This window comes from Cricetulus griseus, chromosome 3 (assembly GCF_003668045.3).
Source record: "Cricetulus griseus strain 17A/GY chromosome 3, alternate assembly CriGri-PICRH-1.0, whole genome shotgun sequence".
Classification (NCBI taxonomy): domain Eukaryota; kingdom Metazoa; phylum Chordata; class Mammalia; order Rodentia; family Cricetidae; genus Cricetulus; species Cricetulus griseus.
The window spans coordinates 52,345,269-52,365,412 of record NC_048596.1 but is presented as its reverse complement, the minus strand read 5'-3'; the positions used below and the strand labels follow the sequence as shown (position 1 = coordinate 52,365,412).

The 20,144-nt window shown below is 52.8% G+C and overlaps 1 protein-coding gene across 3 annotated transcripts in view; it reads left to right on the top strand.

Annotated features, from left to right (window-relative positions):
- Macrod1 (mono-ADP ribosylhydrolase 1) overlaps positions 1-20,144 on the top strand; it is a 144,949-nt gene that overhangs the window by 41,519 nt on the left and 83,286 nt on the right. The gene's annotated exons all lie outside the window — the stretch shown is intronic.

The following is a 20,144-nucleotide window of genomic DNA, read 5'->3' as shown; positions in this document are numbered from 1 at the left end:
CACCTTTAAGGGCCTCACAAATGGGGCTGGCCAGTGGGATGGATTTCATGGATGATCCACCATTTCCCACAGGACTGGGACAGGCCTAATTCTGGCATGGAAAAGCTTGTTTCTGGTAGGCTGTGAACTCAACAGGCATATCGCCAGAACCTTCAGGAAAGACATGGCCAGTGTTGTCACTGGTGGGCAGTGGAGAGCACTGAGCTCATTGTCCGGTGATGAAACACTACGTCCTGTTCGCCATCCATGTGTTTCATATACGGAAGAATGAGGTGTCAACAGATCTGATTCCTGGCTCCATGCTCTGTCTTTTCCGGGGCACTATTCCACACCTAGTCTCTCCCCAGATGAAGTCACAGGGCACACACACATATGCACACGTGCACACACACACACACACACATCAGCTTTAGTGATTTAATGAAATGAGGCAAATAAAGGAGGGAGGTGTTGTCTGCACACGGAGGAAATTTTTCTGCAAGGTGTAATTTCAGTTTTCGCAAATAGAAAAATTGCAGCATAGAGTTTTCTCATTATTTTACTGTTCACAGTGGTAAAAAATCAATTAAAGAGAAATTATCTTTCAATCTCGGTAAAAAAGGGTGTCTTCATATAGCCAGCAAAGGTCTGCTGTAAAACTCAGGGTCAAGGAGGCTTTCAGGGCGGAATGTGATAGCTTCTCGGACCTGATCCGAGGGCCTGGCCTGGGAGGGCAGCTCTGGAGTATAGAGCATGACCAGCTCCTGCTGAGTGACCAGTGGGGACCTCACCAGGATGCTCTAGGAACCAGGTGTCTCTATTTCTCAACACACCACACCTTTCTCACCCGTCTCTCTCTGTTCCTGGCAGCTTCTCTCTATCCAGGGACTTCCTCCTCACCCTTCAGAACACTGAGAAAACATTCCAGATGGCCTCTGCTCTGTCCGTCCACTCTGCCAAGCATCACTCTGTCCACTCCATCCATCTCCCTACAGTTCCTCAGGCTTTGGCCTTCCCTGCACACTGAGCCCTCTGCCCCACCCTCTCCCTTGCCCTGTGCTTCACTGTGGTCTCATTTCCTTGGTAGTCCTCAACATCAAGCTGGCCCTCCTGAGGCTCCCCTGGACCCCTCTCTCCCTCTTACCTCTCTCACTCAATGTCTTCAGTGTTCCCTAGTCTGCCTCCCCACTCATCTGCCATCCCAGTGGCTGCCAAAGCCAGGTAGCAGGCACTGTAACATTTTGTATTGTATCCCTCTCCGGGAAGCAGCTGGACCCACCCTGATGCCCCCAAGACATACTTCCCTCTTCCCAGAGCTGATCCTCAGAGACACATGCTACCCTACACTTCCTACAGGTGAGGCCTTACCTGGTCACCTCAAAAAAACCCTAACCCCAGAATATGCCTTCTCTCTGCTCAGTGTTTACAAACTCATCACCAAGTAGCATGTGCTTTACTTTAGGGCTTTGGGGTACCTTAGCCATTAGGGTGTAGCCTAGTAGTTGGTACACAGCAATCCCTGATCAAGTATTTCTACAAAGAAATTGGTACTGACCCATTCTGAAGAAACGGAGGCACAGCCCTGCTGGCAGGATGTGCTCCCAGGTCTAGATTCTCATTGCATCACTCCCACACTCCGCTGAGACCGAGGCCCAGCCAGCCTGGGCACTACTATGGGCTAAGGGCTCTCTTGTCCTCGCCAGAATACTGTTGTTGTGTGTGTGGCACAGGCATCCCAGGCCTGACATAATCCTCTTGCCGCCCATCACCTTAGAATCCAAAGCTAAAGACCGCATGCACACCCAACAGAGCCTAGCCCTTGAGCCAGACCTATCCATATTCACGGGCAGCCCGTGAAGGACACCGTCAATGTGTTCCTGTGCCTGACAGGAGTATACAGTCGGTTGTTCTGCTTCATAACTTGAAGGCCACAGTACAGAGAGGCGAGAGGCTCTGCCATTCCAAGGTCACAGACACCCAGACTTCCAGCTGCACACCTGTCTCCTCTTAAAGGAGCCTGAAGGTCCCATCACAAGTCACTTTGTGAACAGGAGTGGAACAGGAGAAGGCTGGAGACAGAGGACTTTGGTTTGCTCCTAGGCTGCCTCACTTTGTCTCTGGGTTGTAGCCCAGCATCTCTGCCTGAGCTTGAGTTTGGCCAGAAGATATACCTGCTCCTGGCCAGCTGATGAGTTCTATCTTGAGGGACACAAGCAGCCTCTGCCCTTGGCCGTTCTGGGCCAGTACCCTGAGCAGGGCCAGACTTGTTAAGGCCAAAGCCAAGGCTGCTACCACAGTTTCTGGCATGGACATCTGTTCTCCTCCCATTTAGCTCATGGCCACAATCCCCAGCCTCCCGAGACTCTGCATCATAATAGAGTCTAAATTGCACCTCTCAGAGATATTTGATGGATAATGGAGCAGCGGTGGGAGGCAGGGGCCCAAGGCCTTTCCACTCCCCTATCTGCTGCCCATCCATCTTGCCCAAACGTCCCTGGCCACCTTGCTTCCCCAAGGCCAACTCCAGTCTCAGCCCCAGGAGCTTCAGGAACAGGACAGACTGGGCTGGGGAGGGAGACTGCACCCTCTCTAGAGGAGCCCTTAAACTGCCTGGACGCCTGTTGGCCTTTTCATTCCCTTTTGTGTTTGATAGTTTATGTAGCCATCAAATTAAACCTGGTAAATTGCCCATCTTTTACGGGATCACTGGTCGCCATTGTGGGGATCACACAGACGAGTGTGGTATGAGTTATAACCTGCCAGTTCTGTGACAGACAGCAGGATCCGGCTCCTCCACTGGAGGGGTGCAGAGAGACAGTTCAGGCTGGTGACCTCCCTTAGCTGAGGGGGATGAGGGGGGCCAATGGCCAGGACAGAGCACAGTGGGCTCCTCGTGTCCTGTGGGTACCACTTCTAGGCTGTGTGACTTAAGTAGGCTCTATGTCCTCTCTGGGCTTCATCTATGTATGTGGTTGACAGTTGCTCTTACATGAGAATTTAAGGTGATGAGATTATATGTGCAGAGTACCCCACACGCAGAATACCCTTCCTAAGTACAGCCTGTGTCCCCGAGGCTACCCACTTCCTCCTATACACAGGGACAGCCCTGTGTTAACTGCCCTTCTGTGCCTCTTCTTCATGCCCCATGCCCACTGGGCCTCCTGTGCTTGCACCCCTTCCATCCATGAACAAATAACAGTCATAGAGGGAGGGGAAAATGGTGGGGCTGTTGCTCAGCTTTCAAACCCTCAGGGTCCTTAGCACTGGGACATCCGCACCATTCCACTTCCCCAGGGCCTTTGCCCATGTTGTCCCTGCCACTCTAATCCCAGTGTGGGCTTGTCTTCAGCTTCACAGGCCAGCATGCAGTCTGCCCACGGGCCTCAGCTCTACTGCCTCCTCCTGGAAGCTTTCTCTGACGCTGATCCTCCAGAGCCCAGCTCTGCTCACACTCTACCTGGCAAAGGTAGCTGAGCACTGTCTGTAAACAGCCACCATCTGGGGAAATTCAACTCCTGGCTGTACTCCTGTGGCCTTCCAGTACCTGCATGGGTGTGTCGTCCCCCCCCCCCCCCGTCCCATGAGGAATACTGGCTGAGACCCCATGCAGGGGCTGTGGATCCGATCCGAGGCCCGGCATGGACATACTACGGGGGATGGCAGTTATTTTATGGCCTTTGAGGGGACACGGGCATGGGAAGTGTGTGTGTGGGGGGCTGAGCTGACTAGGCACATTCCTGAAGGCAGCCAGGCTGAGAGAAGATGGAGGACTGGACAGACCACCCCACCTCCTAAGCCCAGCTCCTCTTTTTGTTTGTCAATGAAGACAGCTCCTTGGAGGGGGTGAATATCAGGCATGGTCTCAGCTCCCATTAGAAACAGATGTCCAGACAGCCCTGGTCCCAAGGAGGAAGACCATGTAGAAAGAGCAGAGTTTCACAGCCTGGAACCCCATGGCCTTCCCAGCCCTAACCAAGCCCTGGGTCTGTTTACTCTGCTGTGTGCTGCTGAGAACCCCACTTTTCTGCAAAGAAGCCCGGCTGGACCTGGAGGAGAAGACACCCCATTCTGCCCTGTGTCCCTGTGTGCTTCTCATCTTGGAAGCTGGGCTTCCTGTCTGTCCTGTACCGGCCTCAGCCAGCCCCTTCCTCCTATTGCTTCCAAAGACCTAGGGAGGAGCAAGCTGTGTTCCTGATGCCAAAGGCCCTGTGGCACAGCCCAGTCTTTCTGGGAACACTGGCTCAGGCTTTGTGGCTGCCATGGAACTTAGTGATGCCATTTCTTTCTTTTTTTTTTAACTTTTTTTTTTTTTTTTTTAAGATTTTATTTATTATGTATACAACATTCTGCTTCCATGTATGCCTGCACACCAGAAGAGGGCACCAGATCTCATAACAGATGGTTGTGAGCCACCATGTGGTTGCTGGGAATTGAACTCAGGGCCTTAGGAAGAACAGTCAGTGCTCTTAACCTCTGAGCCATCTCTCCAGCCCTAGTGATGCCATTTCTATTTACAGAGTTCACCCCAGGAACTTCCCAAAGCCAGCAAGGGAACAAAATGTCATATGCCATAATCTACTGACCCAAGCTTGCTGTGCTTCTCCCCACCCTCATTGGCCCCAGACAGGACTATTAGAAAGGAGTGACTTGTGATCATAGCATGCCTATGGAGAGGGCAAATGCCTGTACTCATATGGATGTTAGTTTCCTGAAGCTGAATAATGGAGATTGCCCTTGTGGACCTCAAACCTTCCAGTTTCTCCTCCTCCATTCCCAAATTGGGGCCTCTGGTGGTGTTTTTTTCCCCTCCTGGAATTCACTGACTTTCCTAAATCTTTTGAGGCTTCCAGGTCCTTCTAAAAGGCTGAGCCTCATGCTGAGGCAGATAAAGCTAGAAGCAGCATTCAGGCCCACCAGGGAGAAGGCTGAGAGGGCCCCAGCCCACAGGGTTCAGTGATTGGCACTTATCGGGGCCCTTCCCTGCTGAGGCTGCCTCTATCTCTGTCAAAAACTAATGAAGAGTCCCTCAGTTTCTCAGCCAATAGCTGGCAGCTACTTCTGAGACTTAGCTGCAAACAAGACTGAGGGAGGAGGCTGTAGGGAGAAGGTCTCCCAGGCAGCCCTGATCCTTCTAAGACTTGCCTTCTCTCAGTCAAGACTATGTAGAGGGGTAGCTTCAGGTCTCAGGGCTTTGTCTGTGAAATGGGACCAAGTCTACTTCCTTGGGTTCTTGTGAGGATGAAACAGGCTAGTTTCCAGCTTGGCTGAGCATTCCTGGGTCACAAAAACAGATGGGTCACTTCATTAGCCACTGGCACAGTCACTGGGTCACTGGCACAGATGTAAATTATAGATGAGGCTCAGGAACTTGAAGCTTGTTCCAGCAGATGCCATGGGAGCACGTCCTGCATACCCCGACTCTCTAACACTTTCAGTCTTGGCTGCTCTGGGGTGCCAGCCAGTCTCACCCATCACCCCAAACAGCTTAGCCCCCCAGTCCTTGTCCAGTGGTAGCACTCTGCATTTGTAATACCTAGAGAGTTGGGGGCAGGGATTCTTTTCAAATCTAAAGTTAATTATTTTTCTAATTTCATGCCACATGCATTATGTATCAGCCGTTATCACTGGCAGTAATTGCAGACAGGTATGCAAATCCACTAGAAAGGAACTGCAAGTTCACCTAAGCGCATGGGCGGCTGGGTGGGGCTGGGCAGCAGGATGTCCTCCTCGGCCTCAGAGAAAGTGAACTGCTTTAAAAACAAGACTTTCAAATTGTGTCTTAGGAGGTTAATTATATTGATAGCAGTGTTCGATATTAAACTACGCAGGGCCAGGAAGGGGGAGGGAGATAAAAGGAGACACATGTAATTTTGTTTCTCTCTCTCAGCATCTCTTAATGAAATGGTCCTCCACCTGATACTGCAGCCTGGGCCCCTTTGGAGTAAAGCTGTCTCCACTGAGACTTAATTCCTTTGGGGAAGGGGGAAAAAAAAAAAGCAGATTTAATGCCAGTGGGAGGGAGAATGAAGAGAAGGGACAGTGCCAACAGGGCAAGTGACAGTCCTCAAGACCAGGGCTGATCTTTGCTGCTGAGCTCCTTGGTTACCTGCAGGAGCCTGGACTGCTGTGGGGGAAGAGAGGAGCAGGTGTGTAGGAGTACTGGGTGGGATGAACACCAGGCAGGCACGGAGGCCACCGGCCCTGCTCTGAATGAGTTTTCCTATTTGTAACCTCCAGTTTCCTGGACATCCTTACGCGTCTGGCTCTTCCCACTGGACCTAAACTTCTGCTTCTAAGGTGTGGTCTGTCCTATCCCCAGCAATGAGCCTGGCCCAAAGAGGCTTTGTAAACATATTTTGTGTCTGTGTGTATCTGAGGGTGGGAGTTTGCCATGGGATGTATTTATCGCTCTCCACCTATCTTTTAAGACCAGTCTCTCACAGAATTCAGAGCTTGCTGGTCAGGGACCTCCAGAGACCCACCTGTCTCTGCCCCCACCTCCAGTGCTAGGGTTACAGACATGCACCACCATGCCTGGCTTTTATGTGGGCACTGGGGGTCTAAACCCTGGGGCCATCTCCCTAGCCCTCATCTTGAATAAACCCAGGCAGGGTCTATAATCCAAAGCCCAGAACTAGGCAGCTGGAGAAAAGAGGGAGGTGGAACCCTGCCATCAGCATCACCCCAGAGGCCATGATGACCTGGGTGTCTTCATTGTAGCAGGCCTGAGAGACAAAGAGTCCTGTCTCAACTATGAAGAGCTGGCCACCCACCCAGGCCTCAGACTTGCTGTCCAGAGCTCTTCAAATTCAGCTGCTCTGGAGAAACAGGCCCAAGAAGGCCTGGCTATGACCCAACTTGGTGGCCAGCTTGGCACTGTCCAGCTACAGGCACATCTCCATGAGTGCCTGTGCCATGAATGGATACAAGAGTAGAAAACCAACAGAACCCTAGGAGTGAGAGGAAGAGGAGCCCATGTATCTGCCTTTTATAGATGTGCAGGGGCAGGCTCAGTGACAGAGCCTTCTTTCAGTCTCTCCTCTGAGGTATGAGCTCTCAAACCCTTCCCCACAGGTTTGTAAGAGCAAGTGATGTGACATGCCCCAGTTTACCAGCGCCTCTCGTCAGTTACCCATCTGTGGGCTCTTCTTAAGAGTTGAGTGGGGTGGATGTGGTGGTGGCTCACATGCCTTTCATCCCAGCACTCAGGAAGCAGAGGTAGGTGGATCTCTGTGATTTCAAGGCCAGCCTGGTCTGCAGAGAGTTCCAGGACAACCAGGACTGTTTCACAGAGAAAAACAACAGAGAGACAGAGAGAGTGTCCAGGGGTCTCTTGGGAGTAGCTGGCCTTGTTTCTTTCTAGGTATAGCCCATGTGTACAGAAGAGAGGAACACTCAAAGAGGGGACCTGCCCTAGTTTATATCACTGTCAGCAGAACCCCTAGGCCCATCCCAGGCACCTCTGCCCCCAAAGCCCAGTATGTTCCTTTCTGTTTATCCACCTGTGGATACAGTGAGGCTGCATACAGCTAGCTGAGCAGATTTGCCTCCAGCACTTTGAGCAACAGGGTTGCTGGGAGGTGGCTGCTGCTCCCCTCTGCCTTGGTCTGGCCCCAGGAATTATCCCCTAGCTCCTCCTAGGGGCTGGGAGGAAGTTGAAGGTTCAGAGAGGAGAACCATGGACAGGCGGGGCCCAGCTGTGTGCTTGCGGCCCTGCTGCTAGGTTGTCGCGCCTTTATAATAAATAACAGCAAATAGCCCATCCGCAGGGCATCCTTCACGCCAGTGGCTAATAACACGGCTATTAATGCCCCCACAGACGGCGTGCGCAGCGCACGGCTCTGACGGATGTCCCGAGCCCTGGTGCAGTCATAAATCAGCCCCTCTCCTGGGGCAGAGCATGAGGAAGTGTCATTTTCCATCTTGGTAATGAATTGGGGCTTCCCTGCCCTGCCCAGAGCGCTGAGGGGTTCTGAGGTTGCTGGGATTACTGTTTGCAGAGGTCCTGCCCCTCCCATCTTCACTCTTGGGAGCCCAGGAGGAGCTGGTCCAGCCAGCCACCTGCTGTGTAGCCTGGGACACTCAGTCCACTTCTCTGGACCTGTCTAGCCAACAAAAGGGGCTATGCTGGCGGCCAGTGCAGATGATGAGGGGTGATGGCTCCTGGTCAGCACCACTGTGGATCTCTCTGATCACATGGTGAAGCAGGTCCAGATGGAAGGGATCTTGGGATTCTTGCTAGTTAAGGGTAGCAGGTATCAAGGCTGATGGCCTTAGTCCCCTAAGCTCTTGCCTAACCCATCACAAGGCCTCATGGTTGTTCCCTTTTATACAGAGAAGATGGTCAGCAGCCCCAGCAGGGAGAGGCCCAGGAGGAGGAAACCTTCCGTGCTGTGGCTACTCCAGCATAGACCTCCTGTTCGGGGGGCTTTCAGAGGGCAGGACTCAGTTGTCCCTCCCATGCACCCTCCAGGTAGAAAGACTCCTGTCACCTTTCTGGGCCACCAGGAACCCTTCCTCATCCCCCATGTCTTACCTCTGCTGCTGCTCCCTGGAGCCACCCGGTCCCACTGGGGTTACTGCTTCGGAGTTTCAGGTCACGCTCACATTCCTGGCCCCATGTCACCAACAGACCAAGAACCACTCAGTCACAGACTGCAACTCGGGGGCAGCAGGAACAGTGAGGCTCACACAGAGTAAGGAGGTCTTGAAGTCTTCCTTGTGGCTAGGCCTCAGATGTGGCTCAGGCCCCAAGCAGCATCTCTGGCACTCTAGGCCACAGGCACCGCTGTCTTGGCTCTCCGGAGCAAGGGTTGTGTGTTCTGTGTGCACCTCCGGGGACTCCTGAGCAGGGCATGCCCTACAGCCCAGTGTCAGTCCCCGGGGAGTGTGGCCTCTCCCTGGCCACCACTTCCACTGCAGCTCTTTGTAACTTTGGTCCTTTGTCCACAGGCGGCACCTCTTCTGAAATGCCTCTGTGGGGCTGTTACCCCTTTTTCTTTACCAAGTTTTTTTTTTTTTTTTTTCTCTTTTCTTTTTAAAATCCCTTTAAGTCACTTGGCAGAATGGCTCAGTGCAGAGAGCACTCTTGCGTGGCAGAGCTGAGAGGGAGCCACTCTCCAAAGAACCAGTACTCCTGCCACTCAGGCCGAATCTGTGTGGGGGGGTCCGTTACCCCTCTGAGGAGTTCAGATGTTCACCACAGGCTGCAGCTCCTCGCTTCGCACCACTGAGCTGTCAGGCCTGTGTGCCCCGCTTTGGGAAGCCACTTTGGAGGGCAGGGGCTGGTCTGCTTGGCTGCTCCTGTTTGTAGAGAAGCTTCAGGAGTGGGTGAGGCAGAAGGGTGGGTTATTCCTGCTTCTGCCCCTGGGCGCAGCTGTCTATTGTGGGGCCTTTCTCACCTACTCCCTGCTTCTTCACCTGCCAAAGGCGACACAAACAATCAAACCCAAGGAAATCAAGAGCTCCAGGAACAAGCGCCTTTGTTCTCATCACTTCCCAGTCTCTGGGTTTGTTTGCTTGCTTGCTTGTTTTCAAGATAGGGTTTCTCTGTGTAGACCTGGCTATTCTGGAACTACCTCTGTAGACCAGGCCGGCCTCAAAGTCAGAAATTCGCCTGCCTCTGCTTCCTGAGTGTTTGGATTAAAGGCGTTCACTGTCACCACCTGGCTTTTTATTTTTCATTTTGAGACAGAATGTGCTATGCAGACCAGGCTGGCCACAAACTCACAGAGATCCCCACATACAGTTTTGGCTTGCAGTGCAGGAGATCAAACCAGGGCTTGGCATGCAAGGCCAGGGCTCTACTGCTGAGTCCCACCCCTAGGTTGCCTGCCTTGAACAAATACCACTTCCCTCCAAGCCTGGCAAGGGTCTGAGATTATGGTCCTTACCACTTAACACTTTTAAACCCAGGTAATATGCAGAACCCTTCCTTGTAGCTACCTGCAAGGGCTGGGCAGAGAAAAATGAAGTTTGGAGGCTCCGCAAGATCGCTTAGTGGGTAAAGACACCTAGCACCAAACCTGAAGACCTGAGTTCAATCCCTGGGAACCCACATGGTAGAAGAGCAGAACTAACTCTCACAAATTATTCTCCGACCACACACACACACACACACACACACACACACACACACACACACACACACACACACACACGAAGTAAATAAATAAGTGTAATAATTAAGAAAAAAAAAGTGTGGGAGTTCCTGGCCTTGCAGAGCCATGCACCCAGCCTCAGGACATGCTTCTCTTAAATAATGTCATTTGAAGGCTCCAGCTGGGCCATCCTGGCCTTGGCTTCCAGAACAATTCAACTTCTCTGGCTCACCAGGGGTCCATGAAGTTGAGTCTCCAAAGTCCCTAACCTCCCTCCTTCAGCTGTCTGACTCCTGTGGGGCCAGTCTTCCATGCCCTCCTGCCCTTCCTGCTGTAGAGACCTGGGTGCCACAGGTTGCCCCTAGGAATACAAAACAAAACAAAGCTGTCCCCTCCCTCTCAAATAGCAGCCAGCCACGGAAGGGAGCTCTAATGATATATCTGAGAGCATAGGCTCTGGTTAGGCTCAGCTGCATCTAGGTACTTTGCTTTGCAGGACAAAAGGTGGCTGGTTCAAGGCCTGCTCAGTGCTTGCAGTCGGCATATCTTAGGGTGCATATTTAATAAGTCCATGATCCAAGCGGAGATGTCTGTCCATGGCTGCAGCCCACAGAGACCACAGGAAACCCATGGGAAGAATAAAGGAAGGAATAATGGGGCAAGAGGCACTCTCAGTGACCTCTCCCAGGAGGCCAGACAGCTATGAGAACAGCCAGGGCCAGGAGGGCTGCAGGTGCCAAGCCCAGGCAGGTGCAGGGTGAGGCTGGACAGGAGGGACAATAAGCCTGTTCCTGCAGAGGGGGCAGTGGTAGCTGCAGCCTAAGCCATTATTGCTATTACCACCCGTGTGATTTCATCCAATTATAAACTCTAATTTCTCTATGAAAGTGAGAGATGGAAAGAGTCCAGTGAGGTCATCTGCCTTCCTGGACAGGCCAAGGAAATTTTTTTTATAGTGCTGGGGTTGGGAGCAGGCAGCTAGACCATCACACACACACAGAATGGGAGCTGTGTCCTTGGAGTCTGGAACCCCAACTGCCTCTCCACGAGAGACACAAACCAGGGTTCTGCTTTTGAAATCACAGTCCCAGGAAGAAGGCAGATTCATCCCACTGGTTGTGTGCTTGACTCAGGCCATGAACACAGTAGGTATTTAATAAATGCACCCAACGTACTCCTCATTCTACTTTCTTACTGGAAAAACCGAGTCTGAGTGAGGCTCTCCTGGGCCTACCGTTTTGCTCCACCCAGTTTGCTGATTTCCCTGAGTCCTTAAAACTTCATGGGGACCTCTGGCGTGTGGACAGGAGGTTCCTTTCTGAGGGGCCTCTCAGGTATCTGAGACATGTACTGGCTTTCCAAGCCTGCCTGGCAGCGTGAGCCCTGGGTAGTATTGTGGTTCTTCCCACTTGTGGGTGCTTAATTACGGCCAGTAGTAGCCGCCTGCTGCCACCTCACCAAATGCATGTAACCTGGAAGAGATACATAAATGTGCCCACTGGCAAACACCTGCCCCAGAGCCTGGCTAGACTGAAAGAAGCCATGCCCCTGCAGTTAACCGTCTATGCTTTCATGTGGGTTAACCAAGGAATCTGTTGGGCTCTAAGAGGCCAGGAATGGGGGCCCTCCTTAGCCTCATAGGGTAGCTCGGCTGAGCCCCTCTCTCCTGGACCAGTCTAGTCTAGTCTCTGTTCCAGTAAACCTTTTCTTTTTTAAGTCTACTGAGGAAAAGCTTCCATCTGTCATCTCTTTGTCACACAAGGTTCCTTTTGTTACCAACAACTCTAGTAAAAGTATTGGCAAGAGAAAGAAAACAACCATCTACCCCTATAATCCATTCAGGCTCTACCAAGCACTAGGTCCCCAGCTCCATGCTTGCTTTGCAGTTTGGTCTGATGGATCTGTTCATACCATCGTCTTGCAGGGAGCCATGTCCTATGCCCTTTCCTGGTATCTCTGTGTTGGCATCTCCCTTAAGCCTGGGCCAGGCTGGAGGGTTAGGGAGGGACAGCCCATAACACAGGCTGAGAAGGTGGGGAAGGGCTTTACAAAAATACTCAATCTGCAGGAAAGCCAGGGCTCCAAATTCTAGCCCAGTTTCCTTCTTCCCACACCATGCCAAGACCCAGTGAAGCAGGCGCACTGTGCCACTGAGCAAACACAGCACCTCCAGGCCCTGGATCCCTCCCAAGACCTTCTTATACCTTTAACGTCTCCGTTTTTTTTTTTCCATTCATCCCTTTCCGTCTCCTTCCCACCCATCCATCCATCCTTCCAATTGTCCAACCATCTGTCCTCCATCTCATCTACCCACCTGCCCACTCACCTATCCATCCATCCACTTGCCTTCCGTCCATCTCATCAACCATCTATCCCTATAACCCATTCAACCATTCATCTATCTCAACCAGCACTCAGTCCAGTCATGCTCTAGGCACTGTACAGTACATTGGGGACCAGAGGAGTCCAGTTCTATAGGAAGTTTCAACCTCATGGGGAAGCCAGTAGCTAGCAGATACTACAATGTGAAACATACACCAGGCCCAGCCTAGGGGGAAAGGGATGAATTCTGGGGTGGGGTGGGGGCACAGTCCTATAATCGTGGCATCCTTCAGGCTCCCTCGACAGTCACATGAGAACTTGGTGGCAGTGCAGCCCACTTCTGCCCCTCGGGGATTACTGCCGAATTTGATGGGTCTTTAGTTTTACTGTTCATGCTGCCTTTCAGATCTACGCTTGCTGATATTAATTCCTGTATTAGCAATTAGCCCGCCTGTTTTGCTTCAACCTTTGGCTCTTAGGGATGGAGTTTCATGTGAATGGTATTAATCAGATGCCTGGTATGTGCTGTGCAAACCCAGGTGGGCTCTGTGGCTAGCCATTTAGCCAATCACATTTGAAATGAAAACACGTGGCCCCCTCCTTGGGTAGAGCTGCCCTGTAGCTCAGAGGGCAGAGTTCCCATCACAGTCAGCAGGCTAGAGATGGAGTGAGCTGGGAAAGCGGGATTTGCTTTCGTTCGGACTACAGGCTGCAGGCAACATCTGTATCCCACTTTTCTAGATGAAGAGGCTGTGATCAAACAGACTTTGTTCGGAGGCTGCTCACTGCCCCCGAGGATGGCCAGACACAGGGCCTGCTCCTTTGTCCTTCATCACTGAGGGTGGTGGTCACTCCTCTTATGCTGCCAGAGCCACCACAGTGATGGGGCACAGTGATAAGGGCGGAGGGCTGCACCTAGAGTCACAGGCCAGGAAAGGAGCTAAACCGCTCTTAGAACAAGGTCAGCACAGAAGAGTAATTGAGGCAGAGGGAGCATTGTGTACAGAGATTCAGGGTGCGAGGACCTGCACCCTCAGAGAGCTGAGCCAAGCTCTGGGGCAGTGGAAGGCGGTGACTGAAGTTGGAGTAGGGGGCTAGGAGTCTGGCCTTGGGAGAACCTTCATCAGTGTGCTGGTGTCTCTGAGTTGTCATCTCCCTTAAGCGACAGGGAGTCTGCTGGAAGGGTCCGGGCGGGGGAAAAACTTGACCTGACTTGCAATTTGGACAAATCATTCTCTCTTGTGTGGAAAACTAGAGATACTACAAGTGGGGGGAGTGGGCTGGGGACAGTAAGCAGCAGGGTCACAGGGAAGGAGCTGACTCAGGAAGCCTCCAGGTCCTGCTCCCTGAAGACATGCCTGGTATTCAGTGGGTGCCAACAGTTTTCCTTGCTGGGGAGCAGCTGGGTGCTCCTGGGAGCACCTTAGAGGGCCAGTTTACTAGGTGGTTCCCCAGAGCCTCAGCTCTTGGCAGTCCCAGGCAGGGGGACCAGAGGCTGTGGTGGGGCAGCTGGTAGCTCACCTCCTTTGCCTGCACTGCAAGTAGGGCTCCACCCTCTCACTCTCCTCATTGCTCCAGGCAAGGCCTGGCACAGCATGGCACTGGAGGAGCAGTGGGGTGAGAATGGGCAGAGGTGGGTTCTCCTTAGGTGAACCCTTCTGGCCTACACTCTGCTAAGTAGATTGCCTCCTGACAAAAGGTATATAGGTCACGGGTGCCTGTAAAAACAGGCACAACCAGAGCAGGGAGGTCCGCATGAGTGGAATCCCAGAGATGCATGTGTGTGTGTGTGGCTGTATGTACACGTATGTGCACGTGTGTGAAGGCCAAATGACAACCTGAGGTGTCACTCTTTGGATGCTGTGTGGGACAGCATTACTCTAGAGATAAATGCAGGACCTCTGCCACAGATGCTGCTCCCTTAATGTGTGGGCAGCTATGGTCACAGGTGGCCTGTGACTTTATTCCTATTCCCTGGTGTTGGTGCTGGGAAGCCACACCAGGCATGGACAGATGCCACCTGCCACGCCATTCTCTTGGATGGTCCTGCTTCTACAGACACCAGAGCCAGGGAGAAAGAGGTCCCCTGATTTCTAGGAGACTAGTCTCCCAATGTAGCCAAACAGTGGAAATGATGAGAGCTGCTGCCAGGAGAGACTGGCATCACTGGGGGTGTGGAGAGACTGACAGCAGGGAGGAGCCAAAGAGGCCCTGGTTGCCCAGAGTGGGTCTGTCTGTGACTTTGAAACCTCTGAGCAAGGGCAATGAAGTTCCTGGGCTGCAGAGCTGAGTGGGCACCCAGCAGGGAGGGCCGATGGTGGCTGGCACCCACCTGGATTACTGGAGGGACAGATGGCTGTCTGAAAGGAGAGTCTGCCAGGGTGGCCGGGACCATTAATCTGGGAGTGTGTCATGGAGGTCCTGGCCTGGACTACTCCATTGCTCTTGGGAGGGGCAGTGACTCTAGGACCAAAGGATGAGGTTGGAGTGGCAGTCCCTGATCCATGGGGACACTGCTGGCCCTCTGTCTACCAGTGTCCAGTTAGGGGGCTGCCCTACTGGCCAGGCCCTACTCAGTAGGCTTTGCTGTACCTTGACCCTCACACCCAGGAGGGCCTTGACAGGCCCGGGGAGCCGTGATGATGAGCCTGGTGCCAGTAGCTAAGGTCAGAACCTCTGTTTCAGGAAACTGACCTACTTTTGCCAGCAACGTTAGTGGCTTCTTGACCCTGTCTACCCCACTATGGTGCCCTCAACTGGCTCTTTAGACTCCTTGGTCCCTGCTTTGCCCCTACCTCCATCTCTGAGCACTCTTACAAGTCCCACAGCCCAGGTGATGAACCATACTCTGTAGTTGTGGGCATGTGTGTGTACATTTTTGGTAGCTTTTTGTTTTTTGATATAGGGCCTCACGATGTAGCCCAGGCCTTGCACTGATCCTTCTGCCTTTGCCTCCCCAGTGCTGAGATTACAGGTGGGCACCACCATGCCTGGTCTCACACACTGTAGCTCTTTTCATTAATTTGCATGTGAGCATATGGGCATATGCAGGTGTGTGAAGGTATAGATGCAGACATACATGTGTGCGAACATTCATGTGTGTATGTGGTTGGGAAGGCAGAGGTCAACTTCAGTCAGGTGTCATTCCTCAAAAGCTGTCTACCCTAGTTTGGGGGATGGGGTCTGAGCAAGGTTTCTCATTAGGATCTAGAACCTCACCCACTAGGCAAGTTTGCATGTCCCCGGCCCTGGGATCGAGAAGGCACACTGCTGCATCTGGCTTTGTCTGTGGGTGCTGGGGCCCAAGCTTAGGTCCTCATGCTTGTGTAGCAAGCCCTTCTGGCTGAGAGCACTTCTGGCTGAGCATCTCTCAGCTCTCTAAAGCAGCGCTTTACTGGCAGTGTGTCTCAATGGCTCATGGGTATGTGTTAGGTAGTCCCAAATGGATGCCCTCCAGGGGGAAAGCCGACGAAACCCCAGTTCTCCTCTGCTGGTACTGGGATCCAGCATGGATCCTGGGGTCAGCTAGCCCCTACTCCAGCTGCTCCCAGTACCCAGGAGGTAGAAGTAGGATCAGAAGTTCAAGGCCCAGCCTTAGCTATATAGTAAATTTGATGCCATCCTGGACTATAAGAGATCCTGTCTCCAAAATAAAAAAGTTTTTAAAAAAGGAAAGAAAGAAAACACTCAAAAAGCTAAATAGCCAGGCCTCCTCAGATATATCACTAGCTTCATTCAAAGCCACAAGCTGGGGACTCCAGGGACTCCAAGCCATGCACCTATGGTCTCCCAGGGACAAGTGCCTTCTTGTCCCCTTAACATCCCCACACACCAGAGGTGCCCGAGCCGCCTGCCCTTCCTTCCCGTAAGCCGACTCTGTAGGCTGGGAAGGTTGGGAGCTGGGAGCGGGCAGGCGCTCAGGCCAGGCGGCCAGACTCTGTTAATATTTACAGCCAGGCTCAGGAAGCCATTAGCTTCCTTTTCTTGTTGTTAATTGAAAGAGGAGAAAGTGGTTGTAACACTTCAAAAGGACTTAAAGCACAGCCTGAGAGACCCGCTGAACTGGGAAGAAGGGAAAGGAGAGAGCGGTTTATAAATGCGGGCAGTGCCAGCCTCCCCAGAGGGTAAATGCGTCTTCCTCTTTGCAGCTAGGCAGTGCCTTCCCTCCAGGCTTCCTTACCGCCTTGCATTATGCGTTCCCTTTTCATTTGGGAGCCTGCCTTAAGGAGAGAGGGAAGGAGGGAAGGATCCCCACACGCTTTTGTTAATAACAAACCTCTTTGCAGCTATAGCTTAATGAGGCCCCTGGTACCATAGATCCTGGAGCAGCAAGGCCTGGCGGCTGTAAGCCATCTCCCTCCCAACATACAGCCCAGACTCAGACACTTGGTAGAAGCCATGACTGGGCCCCTGGCCACCTGTGATTTTGGATATGCTTTGGGCTCACACCCACTGTAGACCCCAGGGTTGGCCAAGAAGGCTATGTTTTGATGGCAAGTGGAGAGCTCTGGGACTTCTGGTAGACAGATCCAGCAGGGAGAGGCCTCAGGCCTCTGTGCTTGGCTTCCTAGAGTCACTTTCTGTCCTACAAATGATCTCACTGCTGTCCCTGAATGTTGGGCTTCGGGAGGGTATAGACCTAAGCATTGTGAATAGAAGGGCTCTGCCCAAACCAGGCTGTAAGGGGAACTCTAAAGGGTTCTAGGGCACAGTGTAAATCAAAGTGCTTGCCTAGGATATCAAGCCCTAGGCTCCCTCCCTATCACAGAAAAAGGGGGAACTTGGGGAGCCTTTAGCTGAGTTTGAAAATAAGTGTTTGCCATACAAGCAGAGGACCTGAGTTTGACCCCAGAACCCATATAGAAAGCCATAGTCTGCTCATAACCTCAGTGCTGGGGAGGTGGCCAGCCAACCTGGCCCATTAGTAAAGAATTTACTGTCTCAAAAAAAAAAAATGTACACCTGGGGCAGTGCCTGAGTTTGTCTACAGATCTCCACTGGTACACACATGTGCAGACACACACCAAGCACTCCAGAAACCTGAGGTTCAGGTCCAGCTGGTCACCGTCCCTCTTTCAGGCAGCCTTCTCTGGTCCTTTCTTGTTTCTGGCCTCCTTTACTTGTTCACTCAGGCTCCCCTGCACCTCAGTTTCTCTGAGCCCGGACTCTGCCAAGCTCAGGGGCTGACTGTACAGACATTCGGGTGGAGAAGAGCAAATGTCTTGCCCCAGTTCCTAGTTGCTGAGCAGGCTGCATCAAAGGAGGAGTGTACACTGAAGGAGGTGAGCTCCAGATTTCCTCTTCTTTCCTCCACTCTGGTCACACTCAATAAGGGTGCCGTTCATTCCCTTCCACGAGATGTGTAGCCCGAGGCAAAGCAGGAGTCCCAGGGAGATGAGGAATGGGTGGGCTGGTCAGCCCAATGAAGAGGACAAGCCCTGCCCTGGATCTTAGGTCTGGAAGAAGGCTGACATGTCTAGAAGAACTCCAAGGGCAGAGGGAAATAGAAGCCTTTCCTAGTGGTCAGTTGCGGAGGCTGCAGGCCCAGCACCTGCAGATTCACAGGGCACACTGACAATTAAAAGCTGCAGCAGAGACAGCAACTGAAGTTGCCTTGTTAGCCGCAGCTATCCAACCCTGCCTTTTAACACCTGTTAGCTCCCCAGGGCTGGACTATCCTTCAAAACATGCTCTGGGAGAGGCTGAACAACAGCGAGGTGGTCCCCACAGTGGTGTCGAGCAGTGGCAAGATCAGCTCACCCCTGCCTCGGCATCACAACCAGTACAAGAAAGGTGCCTGCCCACTCCTAGGGTGGGCTGGGCTGCGGGAAAGGGAACACGGGGTCAGTGAGCTGGGCTGGGGCACAGGAAGCCACTCATTCTGGCCAGACACAGGCTCTGTCTTCAACTGTCCTCTTTCTCCTCCCTCTGTCCTGGATTCTAAGCCAGGCAGGTCCTCCAGCCACTCTGGCCTCCACCTCCCCACAGCATCTAGGAAGCCCAGAGCCTGTGCCTTTTGTGGCAGGGTGAGTACCTCAACCCAATCCAGCACCCCACCAGACCCTGCTCCTTTGCTTGACATTCTGTTTGCATCTCCCCACCCCCAACCCCAGCCCTGCCTAGAATACTGATTTTACCCAGTGCTTTTTTTTTTTTTTTTTTTTTTTAAGAGCCAGGCAGAAGGAAAAGGCAAGCAAAGAGGAGGTATTCGTGAGTAGAAGTAAGAGGTCCCCATGAGGCTCCTCCACAGCAATCTCTGGAATGCTGGCCCTAGACCCCACCGGGCCACCCAGGAGGCCACCCAGCCCCTAATGTAGGCCAAGGATGGCATCAGCCAGGACGGCAGGCTTTTTAATACTCTGGGGCATGCTGTTGGCTCTGGCCTGGGATGGCTGTTTGGGAGGAGGGCGCTTCCAGGAGGGTTCCTTGTTAATTAGAGTAAGTGGGCAGGCTGCCTGCCTTGCCTGTTTGCAAACCAGGTTCTGGTGAGCACTGGTCAGAAAATGGTGCCCCTGCTCCCCCCACACCTCACAGAGCTGTTGTAGGGTGACCCCATCATGCCTAAAGTGACCTGAGTATGCCCAAAGGGATCCTAGGTGGTTCCAGAGTCTTAAGGACTTTTTTCCTTTTGAGGTCCCTGAGAGAGAACTGGGCCTTGCAAAAATGAAGGGTCAGCCCCAAACCACTGGGCCTTCCAGGCTCAGCGGAATCCTGGGGTGGGTGGGTGGGGGGTTTGCTGTGGGAAGGCCAGCAGCCTCAAAACGGCTTCACTCTCTGGGCTGAGCATTTGGTATCTCTGATCACTAGTTCTCCTTATCTGTGATGGAAGCAGTATTCCTGGGTCACAGAGGGTTCACAGAGCAGGCCCAGCACACTCCACATTTCAAGCCACCAGTGGCCACCAGCCTAGGAGCACGGGCTGGGGAGGCCATGTCCCTGAAGCAGGTAGCTGAACATGCTGCAGTCTGACCCCAATCCGGGCCCCACCCAGGGCCAGCAGTGCCTGGAGGCTTTGCCCCAAGTCTAACATGTCACCCACCCCCCGAGCCCTAGTTTATCATTCTAACATCCCCAGAATGAAAAATGAAATTATAATGGCAAGAAACCTGGCAGAATGTGAACCATGATAAAATCAGCATCTAAATTATGAAATGTGATTGGCAGCATCTCGTGAGGTGGGGTGGCTGCTGTCGCACACTAGGTCATCCCTTGTTCCTCCCCCCCCATTCCATGTCTATCCCATCATCCTCCTTGGTGCAAACTACAGCCTGGGACCCACCGACTATGACTGTCCTTTCTGGAGGTGCCCGAGTCCTTGGCCTGGCGCACTGTCCCTGGCCCTTTCCCTACCTTACTTCCTCTTGCGGGCTTTCTCCCAGAATTCAGTTGCTAATCTCTGTCTCAGGCTCTGCTTCTGCCAATCCTACCCGAGATGAATCCAAATCATTTGTTGGGGACTCATTGGTGCCCCCCTCCTCATCCCTATTTCAGTCTGATGATGCTGCCGCCACAGAGTAGGAATCTGCTTGATGGCCAGGCACGAGGCCTGGGCTGCCCAGTGACTGGGCTACTGGCCTCCCCTCCTCTAGAAATGCTCCTCACCCAGTCCCTGGTGCCCGAGCCACCTGTGAGCAGGCACAGCTGTCCAGACTGGGTGATGAGCGGCAAGGTGGTTATTCTGCCACCTTCACTCCCCCAGGGGCCTCGTCATAAATTACCATCGATCCGCCGTGGGCCAGGCTG